Source organism: Littorina saxatilis, linkage group LG5 (genome assembly GCF_037325665.1).
Source record: "Littorina saxatilis isolate snail1 linkage group LG5, US_GU_Lsax_2.0, whole genome shotgun sequence".
NCBI lineage: Eukaryota > Metazoa > Mollusca > Gastropoda > Littorinimorpha > Littorinidae > Littorina > Littorina saxatilis.
Genome location: NC_090249.1, coordinates 43,661,290 through 43,673,392, shown reverse-complemented (window position 1 = coordinate 43,673,392; position 12,103 = coordinate 43,661,290). Strand labels below are relative to the sequence as shown.

Here is a 12,103-nt window from a genome sequence, read left to right as displayed (position 1 = left end):
TACTGGTCACCCCAATGTATAAACTGAAAACTCTTTCTGCACCAGAACACGCAGAAAGGATTGTATCTGCCTGATGTCTGATGCTTTTCAAAATCCCCAACCACAAACACCTTCAAAACGGACATTAACTGACACTGTTGTTTTTCCCTATATAATCCTTACTATTTTTCCGAGACGTCGTCCTGTTGTGTATTTAGCTTGCCACAACCTCATACATGGTCCTAAAAGTTAAAGTTGAAGAAAATACTAAAGATAAATGAACAAGCTGACGCAGTGTCATTCGCACCGTGAATCCCCCCATGGGAACATACTAAAGTCTGGTTCCAAATAGGCTCAATTTCCTTCTATTTCTTTGTATTTCTGCCTCGTAGGGGTAGGGGTGTTCAAACCAAAGGCACCTTTAAACCAAAATTCAAATCACACATCTTACAATACTAAGACACTCAGCAGTGAAAGGGTGTCTGCTGGTAAAAAATTCCAAACAATCCTAAAAGTACTTCACTACTAAACGTGCTTTTAAAAAGAGCCGTTATTTTTCCCTCTATAATCAGTATTGTGTTTTCTGCGAACATGTAGTCTATTTAGATGGTTGTCATGTGCACATGAGTTGCTAAAGCGTTTTCAGTTGGGCATATGTCGAAAAGCAAAGAATTAGCCCTTTGAAAACCATCAGAACTGTCACACAAAAATAACATTTACCTATCTCACCAACTGACCAAACATAGGGCTTTTCCTTATGTATTATGTATTGTCGTGTTTTTTGTAGCATACTTGTGAAAACAGCCACCACTGTTGTAAATGATACTTTAAAGAGCATTATTTCATTTTTACAGTTGAAGGACAACCTGGACTGCCGTATATTACAGCTGTTTTACAATCAGCCAAAATTTTCTTAACAAACGTATGTTAAGAACAACTCCCATAGTGAAATTGAAGGAAAACAAAGTGAAAACCCCCCTGCCATAGAGGAGGTAAAGAATCAACAATAAACGACTGCATGGATAGCTTGATGCACGAATGCATTGCGGACATGTTTGTCTCCAACCAAGAGAAAGTTCCAAAAAATCCCTTTTGTGCTTCTTATTATACAGTGACGTCAAAGACAGCCTTTTCTGCTGTTCATACATTCAGGGGTTATGGTTACACTAAACGACGTAGTTGTAGCCATACTGCCATCCAGATTTATTTTTTCCTTGCGAGCAGTCACAGGGTGTTTGTGCTGTCTGCCAACCGTCAGACGACCCCGCCCAAGTCTGTTAAGGGACCGTTTGACCGTTATAGAACGCGTCTTTTTGATTTTTTAGCACAGTTGGAAACGGTTGATTTTTATCCCTACCATTGTTTCCAAACATTATATAGGAATGTTTTGTGAACAACGGATAATAGCCGCTACTCGCATGTGTAGCAAAAGTGAGCGTACATACTCACCCTGGTCATCGTACAGCCGTTGTCCGTTGCCCGTCTTCATCTGTCTGTACAAATCATTACCTTTGGATTTTTCTCGAACGCTATGAAGTGAAGAAACACCAAATGTTGCAAAATGTTGTATGACCCCAAGAGCTCAAAAAAGATACTTGAGAACCTTGACCTTACCTTAAGGTCAAGGTCACAGGGAGAATGAATGTGGTCTAAAAACTGCAAAATTTCACATTGTGCCAGTTTTCTGGAAAACAAATTAAAAACAGCGGGCTTAGTTTTGTATGGTATACAAGAAAAAGAAAGCCTTATCTTCTGATACCATTTTGGTTGACCTCGCTTCAATGTCAAGGTCACAGGAGTCCTTCAAAGTTGAATTGTATACATGTTTTGAAGTGACCTTGACCCTGAACTATGAAAAAAATCTTTCAAACTTCATAATTGTGTGGGGCACATGTTATATACTGATATTGAGCCACATTTAGTCACATATCATCAAGGTCAAGGTCACTTTGCCCCTTATGAAATGTGACTGAAACGGGCAATTGAATCACTAAAAGTGACAATGTCTCTTTGTAGAAAGTGCCAATAAGTATGTTTATGCTTCCTATGTCTTGAATTGATAGCCTTGTGATGTGTGACCTTTGATGATCTTGACCTTGGCCAAAGGTCATGTGTAATTTGGTAGGAAAAATCTGTAAACCAGTTCTAATAGTGTACAATGTCCTTGCCAGCTTCAGTTGTTAGACCTTCACCTTCAAGGTCACCTGAAGGTCAAGGTCACTTTAAGACAAAGGTCAAGCATGAGAGTCGCATGGGCTTTGCTTTGTTAAGATTTTTTACCAAGACACATGGATTTCTTTACCCGGCTTGGTCACATTTTTCATAGGGGTCAATGTGACCTTGACCCTAACGATATGTGACCAGATGTGGCTCACTATGAAATTCTAACAAACGCCCCACTCAGTGTTTAAGTTTGTAAGAGATATCGTCCATAGTAAAGTTAAAGGGGCAAGCTCACATCAAAATATGTCTACAATTCAACTTTGAAGGGCTCCTCTGACCTTGACATTGAAGCGAGGTCAACCAAAATGGTATCAGAAGATAAGGCTTTCTTTTTCTTGTATACCATACAAAACTAAGCCCGCTGTTTTTAATTTGTTTTCCAGAAAACTGGCACAATGTGAAATTTTGCAGTTTTTAGACCACATTCATTCTCCCTGTGACCTTGACCTTAAGGTAAGGTCAAGGTTCTCAAGTATCTTTTTTGAGCTCTTGGGGTCATACAACATTTTGCAACATTTGGTGTTTCTTCACTTCATAGCGTTCGAGAAAAATCCAAAGGTAATGTTCAGTACAGACAGATAAAGACGGGCAACGGACAACGGCTGGACGACCAGGGTGAGTATGTACGCTCACTTTTGCTACACATGCGAGTAGCGGCTATTATCCGTTGTTCACAAAACATTCCTATATAATGTTTGGAAACAATGGTAGGGATAAAAATCAACCGTTTCCAACTGTGCCAAAAAATCAAAAAGACGCGTTCTATAACGGTCAAACGGTCCCTTAACAGACTTGGGCGGGGTCATCTAACGGTTGGCAGACAGCACAAACACCCTGTGACTGCTCGCAAGGAAAAAATAAATCTGGATGGCAGTATGGCTACAACTACGTCGTTTAGTGTAACCATAACCCCTGAATGTATGAACAGCAGAAAAGGCTGTCTTTGACGTCACTGTATAATAAGAAGCACAAAAGGGATTTTTTGGAACTTTCTCTTGGTTGGAGACAAACATGTCCGCAATGCATTCGTGCATCAAGCTATCCATGCAGTCGTTTATTGTTGATTCTTTAGCTCCTCTATGGCAGGGGGATTTTCACTTTGTTTTCCTTCAATTTCACTATGGGAGTTGTTCTTAACATACGTTTGTTAAGAAAATTTTGGCTGATTGTAAAACAGCTGTAATATACGGCAGTCCAGGTTGTCCTTCAACTGTAAAAATGAAATAATGCTCTTTAAAGTATCATTTACAACAGTGGTGGCTGTTTTCACAAGTATGCTACAAAAAACACGACAATACATAATACATAAGGAAAAGCCCTATGTTTGGTCAGTTGGTGAGATAGGTAAATGTTATTTTTGTGTGACAGTTCTGATGGTTTTCAAAGGGCTAATTCTTTGCTTTTCGACATATGCCCAACTGAAAACGCTTTAGCAACTCATGTGCACATGACAACCATCTAAATAGACTACATGTTCGCAGAAAACACAATACTGATTATAGAGGGAAAAATAACGGCTCTTTTTAAAAGCACGTTTAGTAGTGAAGTACTTTTAGGATTGTTTGGAATATTTTACCAGCAGACACCCTTTCACTGCTGAGTGTCTTAGTATTGTAAGATGTGTGATTAGAATTTTGGTTTAAAGGTGCCTTTGGTTTGAACACCCCTACCCCTACGAGGCAGAAATACAAAGAAATAGAAGGAAATTGAGCCTATTTGGAACCAGACTTTAGTATGTTCCCATGGGGGGATTCACGGTGCGAATGACACTGCGTCAGCTTGTTCATTTATCTTTAGTATTTTCTTCAACTTTAACTTTTAGGACCATGTATGAGGTTGTGGCAAGCTAAATACACAACAGGACGACGTCTCGGAAAAATAGTAAGGATTATATAGGGAAAAACAACAGTGTCAGTTAATGTCCGTTTTGAAGGTGTTAGTGGTTGGGGATTTTGAAAAGCATCAGACATCAGGCAGATACAATCCTTTCTGCGTGTTCTGGTGCAGAAAGAGTTTTCAGTTTATACATTGGGGTGACCAGTAGATATACCGTTTTACAACCATAGCCCCGAACGACATTTACAGAGCCCAAAGAAGGATTAGGGTCAATTTCAAAGCCACTTTTCCATATGAAGCGCCAACTTTATATGAAAATGTGTTTAATAAACATCAAAGGACTGAGGTTGAACTTTCTGATAAGGGACATTTTAAACCTAGTCATTGTCACTTCAACGTTGTTCTCTAATATGCTTGGACTATATTCACGAGCTAGTCGTGTGACAGAGAGTTTTCTTGCACACGAGACTGTAGATGTTTCACGACGGCTTTAGCCGGAGTGAAACAGCAGCAGTCGAGTGTGCAAGAACACTCTCTGTCACACGACTAGCTCGTAATGGCGATTATGTCTCACAGCTTCAACAGAGGAGAGAACAAACACGTTTTGCGTACTCACGCTTGATAAACCTAAACACAGGAGCAGCCATTGTGGAGAGATCTACTTTTTGACGAAAGTGAACGAACAACTATGAATGACGTCTCGGTATATGTGAATGACGTCACAGTCATCGTCACAGTCTGTATCTTTTGAAGCATTCCATTCTTCATGACGTCTTTCTGTGTCTGCATCCGCGAAATGTTTGTTCTTTCCGGGGTCTTTGTCATCTATGTTCAGAACTCTGTCCTTCTAGTTTCAGACTAACAGGCCTCCTGAGCGAGCCACTTTCCAAGGGAAGCTAAACTCGCGTATGGAAACAGTACTGTAGTCTGGGATGCCGTTTTCAGTATTCTCAGCGTTGAAGAATTTGTAAAGAGAAGACACGACAACAGCAGGAGAAATAAAAGTCGTGTGTGCATTTTGGGGCTTTTGGAGGGACGATTTCGAGTTTGAATCCGTTCTTGCACATGCTCCAAAGCGAGTAACATACAATCTTGCACACGTTTGCTTTAGTAGTGGCAAAGAAGGAAAGCATGTGACATACTTTTATTACCAATTCAGTGCCCCATATGGCTTTTTGACCAATCAGGACGGATTCTAGGTGACCTGTTAAATGTTATAACGTTCAGGCAGGGACCCTTTTTGTATATCAAGCTAAAAATTGACAAAACAAAGTAAAAATGTAAATCAACAATATCAGCGTGATTTATTCTACAGAATGACACTTCAAATGCTGTCAGATAATACTCTCTTTATCTAAAAAAAATACCAATAAGCGAGTTTTGTCGGTGGGTGCTTTACGGAACAGCAAGGTACCGCCCATCCTCTGAGTGTGAAATGCCGACCCGCTCACTTGAAATCTAAATTACCTAAGTTCGGAAAATCAAGTGAAATTGCGTCACTCGCGTTACGTCAAATGTATCTTTACGTCATTTCCCATCCGTCTTGAGTCGGTTCTAAATCTGTCGCTCTCTATTCAACAAGAAAAAGCGAAGCAACCGAAACGCATGTTGAACATGGTTTATCTTGTGAGATTGTTGTGTGTCAAACGCATATTCATCACGTCAGGAGTATTACTCTGATTGGCAGACCCAGGTCACGAGAATTCTTTGACTGACAGGCATAATCAGGTAGGAGCGCTCAAGTTCCCATTGTGGCTGTTCTGTCTAATTCGCGGGGTCGCTTCGAAATTTGTTTTGGTCGAATTAAACGGTAATAAAACCGTTATTTCTAATATGCGGACTGTTAGCAAATGACAACAGTCATGTCTCACAAACGATATCAGCATTCGCCTAAAAGGCTCATGCTTGATATCTTTTTTCTCGACATGCCTGTTATCATTTGCTAACAGTCAGCATATTAGAAATAACTCATAATAAAGTGGTAAGGCATGTATACGATTTCAAAACTGATAACGTTTTCAGTACCGTCACCATGGAAACGATAATCTCCAACTGCCAAAATGGGTTGCTAGGAACACGTTTTTCAGCTTCCCCTTTAACCATAGAATGTGATTTTTTTGCATGTAGGATGTAGGAGTCCATAGTTGTGGAATGACAACAGTGATTTTTTCTAGGATGAATAGTTCTAATAAAAAATTTTTTTTATATGAATTATCATGTTTTGCAGCACAATTTTAGTAAATATGACCCGCCTGAACAGTTATTTATTAATTTAAAGAAAATTCCTGTTGTCATTCCACAGGTTGTCCTCTGATAAGCATTTCCCTTAAGTTTCATTGCATTCTGAACAGATGGATTGAAGAAAAATAGTTTCCTAGAAAGCAGCACCCCCTTCTAGTCTGATGAGCTCATCCTGTCTTTTGAGTTTAGCTGCACGCACAGTGTCGCGTCTCTTGTTTAGCTGATCTTTCTTGAACCTGAGGCTGCCAAGAACCCTCTAACACTCCCTAGCCTTGTTTGGTCTTCATGTTACAGCCTTTTGTAAAGCCGTAGAACTGTGCAGTGTTGAGAGCAGCCGCTGGTCCAAAATTGAATTCCCTAGCCCCTGTGATATGGCATTCCGTTTGTCAAATAATTATTTGGATACTTTTTCATGTTTTTTTTACCAGTTTTAGCTAAATAATCATTATTTAGAAGCTCATGTGCTAAATAAGTAATTGTTTATAAACAATGTAAAAAAATTCTAAATAATTTTTTGTTTACGTAAATTCATTGTTTACCTAAACAATTCATTGTTTACGTAAATAATTCATTGTTTACATAAATAATTCATTGTTTACGTAAATAATATATTGTTTACACAAATAATCACTTATTTCACAAAATAATATTTTTTGGGTGGATAAAGTGAGCAGTTGCTAAATAAATCATTGTTTACCTATATAATTAGGTATTCCAAAGTGCTCTTCGCGTGTGGCGAAAAGTGACGCCGAGCGTGATTTTTTACTGGTTTTTAACTTGTTCAAACTCGCTGGAATGAGGCGAACTGAATAAAAAGAATACACCAAGATGATAATTGATTCTTCATAGTTACTTTAAAACAAAAATGAAGTATTAGATTCAAAATCTAACATTTGAAATACGCGTGTGAAAATGGTTGCTAATTTGTGATTTTCTGACGTCGGAACGAAGTTTTCGCTCCGTTGTTTTGACACCAACCGGGAAAACTCCGCTCGGGCAGATAAGCCATTCAAGTTAGCAACAACATGAAGAGGAAAGATTAAACTTCCCGATGATATCAATAATATTTTGTTTAGCTTCCGTTTAAGAGTACTATTATTCAGTTTAAAACTTCGCTCGAAAATGTTGCCATCTCAGAACAAACAATATCCGGTTTTATGCATGCGAATAGCAAGGTCGGAGTTTGAACTTTCACCTGGTCTTATTTTCATACTGATGCAACCAACGGCTTGCTTGCCCGAGAACCGAAAACGAGGCAACCCGTTTTTCTCGTTGTCGCGCACGCCGTGTAATGGCGGCGTTTGCCGAAGACCAAGCGATGGCACGTCACGGTCGCGAAAATTCGATTTTGCACCCAAACTTTGAGGAACCATTCGATCCAGATTGTCTAGAAGGTAAGCATATATGCCTTACAATGTGTCCTCTTTCAATTCTTTAAGACATATTTGCTTATTTAAAAAAAAACACGGGGGATGAACGAACCGAGTTGATAGCAGACGAAGTACAGTGTTTGTGAAGGTGGGAGTAGTGAACTTCTCGGCACGCTGTAGTTTTACAGTGAGGAAAATAAAGCATTATGACTCAAGGAATAAAGTCTTGAAACACAATTTTAACAATCTGTTCATTGATTTAAATCATTAACAAAGAGAATTACTAGAAATTAGCTTTTTTGCATGCGTGCTCGATAGTTGTCTTCTGGGTGATCTCCCTTATCTCCTTGTTTACATTTTACGATGTGCAAACAACTTCGCTTTTTTTACGTCAAATAATTCCGTTTTCTTTTTTAACTATTGTGTTCACTTCTTTTTTTTATTTCACTGTTGTAACAAAATTCCTTGAAAATGTGGTTGACTTGCAATAGACAAACTTTTCATGCACAATTTTTTTTAATTTTTTTTTTAACTTTCCTTCTTTGAGTATACATGTATGTGTTGTTAGAGTATGCGTTGGTGAGACATATAAATGCGTGTAATCATCACAAATTTAATGGCTTCATTTTCATCAAGTACGTTTTTGTGTCATCTGAGCATAAAACATCACATACCACCATACAATCATATTGTGATCACTTCTTGAAATGGTAATTCTTAACTGTGCTAATGCCCTCCAACTTTTCATTTCTCAATCTCAGATAATCGGTTCCAGAAACTGAAGGAGACATTTTTAATGACTGGCAGAGGGAGAAGACCAAGTCTTCCTCAGTTCCTGACTAACTTGATGGCAGGTGTTCAAACAAGCTTTAACTTAAGCTCCGGGGACTGATTTGCTGGGAGCAAGGCCATACATTGAAGTAAGCATTCATATGGAGAAAAAAAGAAGTTTTATCTTCAGTATATGATGGCACTGTTTAGTATTAGCTTCTGTTGATATTGATTTTTCTAAATAAGTGTTGCAACTTACATTCTCTCTCTCTGTGGGCATATTCTATGTATTCATATTGTTCTGCTATATTATGTTAATAATCTGATATTTTATGGTCTGTCACGTTTGATGTTCTGCATGTATACTATTTGTATGTATACTTTTTATTTCATTTCACACACCCCTTCATATGGGGCTATTGCCTTGCTAGATAAACAATCCATCCATCCATCCATCCATCCCTCCCTCCCTCCCTCCCTCCCTCCCTCCCTCCCTCCCTGACTCTTCATATCCAGAACGTGTGAAGGCACTGATCCAGAAGACTGAAAAATCCTTCAACAACATTGCTGTTTCTTCAGCTGATGCTGCATTCTTGAAAGAGACCTCTTACGTGAACATGATAAACAAAGAACTTGATGATGTTGGCATTGACTGGTCAAATGTGCATTCATGTTCTCAATTTTTAAGAACAGGTATCCGACTGACAAACCAGATTGTGATTGCACTTGAACAATTTAGAAAGAAAGAACATGTAAAACATGATTTTGCTTCTGAATGGTTGAATGTGTTAGGGGAGGGGATTGAAATGTTCTAGATCACAGATTGCTAAGTCTGAAGAGAAAAGTATGATGCACTACAAAACCTTAAAGTGTAACTAAACAGACATTTTGAAGTGTCAGCTTTACTGAATTGCTTTATGTTTTGTCCAAGTATAGACCTGTAGAAGCGATACTGGACGATTTTTGCAACGTTTACTGTGTTTTCTGATTTACTACGATTTTTTAAAAGTGTTGAACCCATTTCAGATTTACCTGCTTATCTGTTCTTGATTTGATACTTCCAAAGAACAAGTGGTACTTTGAGTTCCGGTTTTATGTTTTAACCAATCAGAATTTGGTTCCTAAATAAAATCGTCTGCTGCCTGTCCCAGCAGAGTCGGCAACAAGCACTGCTTGCCACATGTGTGATGTTACCAACAGAAATAGCCATAAATTGGGCAAGGTAGCAATGTAAATGAATTGGATCTAACTAATGTGCTTGTACTGCATCTCTGGCCTTTGAATTCACTCCAAATGTACTGGCTCAGCGTGAGAGGCAACATCCTGTCGAAGTCGTAAGCACGAGGCTGACTGGGAGATTATTATTCGAAGAGCATGCTGAAACGGATTGTAAGTACAATATTTTACATGTTCTCGACATTTCTGTTGATCTTTCCTTAACTTTAATTGTTTCCTTGATTTAAAACCCTGGGGCTTGTATTTTCAGTTGTGATACTAAGCACGTATCTTTACCACAGTATCTGATCACTTCACACTTGAATTTTGGAATGATGAAGTGGAATTATTTCTGGATCTAATTTATTCCTTGTTCCCCCCCTCTCGATTCCTTTTTTCGCCACATATGTATTGTCGTGTAAGGGGGTAGATGCGTGTACTGGCTGATTTTTTTTTAATTGTTTTTACTTAGGTCAGATACAGATGATTGGAAAAAAAAACTTGTCAAGGATTTCAGAATTTAATAGATCTGTTCGAAGTTTTTACGGGATGGGTCCTGTTACAATACAGACTGAATGTGCGCAAGATGAACTTTTGATTAAACATACACACACAAATGAATCTCTTGATTTTGTTATACGGCGAATGTCCAGTTTCCACCACCACGTCTGTGGTATGTTTTTATACTGTTTGATTGAATAGACTGACGTGCATTCTCTCGCAAATGTGCGCGCGTGTGTGTTTGTCTGTGCCTCAAACTTATTAATCAAAAATGATGTTGCACATTGCAGATCTATGCGACAGGAGCAAGTGGACAAGACAGCTACATGTAACATTTGTCTGAGCGAAGATCCAACGGTAAGCTCTTTTAGCCGAAGACAGCGAGCCTGGGTGCATGCATGCAAGCTTCTATCATGTTCGTGTGAGTGCTGCAGGGCTATTAGACGACTTTTCATTATTCTTGATTTGGAGATCCATGCAGGGTATTAGAAAGTGCAGAATATACACGTTTGAACAAATACGATGTGTGTTTGCTCTGAAAAAAAGAAAAAACGCAACAAACAAACATTGTATTTGTTTAAAGTATCACAAATATTTATTACCTGTATCTGCATGTTTTGATAATGATGAAGGGTAAATTACTTTGACGTGTGCTTTTTTTTTTAACCACACTGATAACGAATGATAGAAACACAGACACACTTAATAACATATCCACAAAAATTGTAACAATAAATGTAAGCTGAACAATGCCTGCAACACATTTCAGGCCTCAGAAGGAAGTAATTATGAGATTCAGACAGAGAGAGAAAGCCCAACACGAAACCAGTTGTGACATTTTTTATTTCATTATGTAATATTAAAAACACGACAACAACGTATTTCCTGTACTTAGTTTCGTGCAATTATGGATTGCAAAGTATGTCTAATTGAGTGGCATAAAGAGGCACAGTTGCATGAAAAACCAACTCGGATCTTGACTAGGATCAGGATTTTACATGGACACAACCTAGAATTTAACATCCTGGGGGGAGGGGGGTACTGCGCCTTTCACATCAAGATGTAAAGATCTATTTTAAATAATACTTATTAGAAGGGAACAAAATCAAACAAACTACAACAATCGTTCTGAGGGGAGAGAATTACCTCTTCCCAAGAAATTACCTCCCTTGCTTTTCTTGTCGTGACTTATGTAGAGTAAAGTGAATAGAAAGTGAATCAGTCAGTAACAAAAAAAACAAAAAAAAACATTTCTTAAGATCAATGAGGAGTCTTGAAGTATTTGTCAATGTTAATCTTGCATGCATAACAAACAATATATTACGGATTGATGATTAAAGAAAATCGTCTCTTCTACAGGGTTGACCCCCCTAAAAAGGACACCCACAACCATGCAAATTACTTCTGCATCTGTTGAACCAATTATTTTATATATGGTATTCATTAACTTCAGTTTATGTTCTGCCTTTCCAGTAAGTGGCAATTTTGTAAATTGAATGGTCTGACTTTTGTGCAATTTTAATTTTTTTCTCCAAATTCGGGGGTCGACTAAACAGAACGAGTTTTGACATTGAGCGGTAGCCATTTTTTACCTAATTTAAACCCTTCAGGCTTTTACCTTTTTGATTATTTTGAATGTCTGAGTATGTAAAAACATCCCCTTCAACCCCCAGGCTATCGATGACCTGAAGAAAGCATGCAGTTACAGCTAGGTTCAGGGCAATCCTCAGACACGAAAGCGTTGGTGTCATTGGTGATGCAAAAGTTAGATAATTTAACCTACAAATTTGCCACTTTGTGAACTGCACATGCATAAAATCAAGTTTAAGTATGCTGAATATGAAGTTATCCAGTCAATTGGTGTAGTAGTTATCACGCCGTGGATCGTGTAACTCTGCATTTGCGCCACCGCAACTTTTTATCGCTTCACGCCGACGAAGAGGCAAGCTGCAAGGTAGGTCTCTCAC

The 12,103-nt window shown here is 38.5% G+C and overlaps 1 long non-coding RNA gene across 1 annotated transcript in view; it reads right to left on the bottom strand.

Annotated features, from left to right (window-relative positions):
• LOC138967215 (uncharacterized) overlaps positions 1-12,103 on the bottom strand; it is a 181,478-nt gene that overhangs the window by 50,617 nt on the left and 118,758 nt on the right. The window lies entirely within an intron of this gene.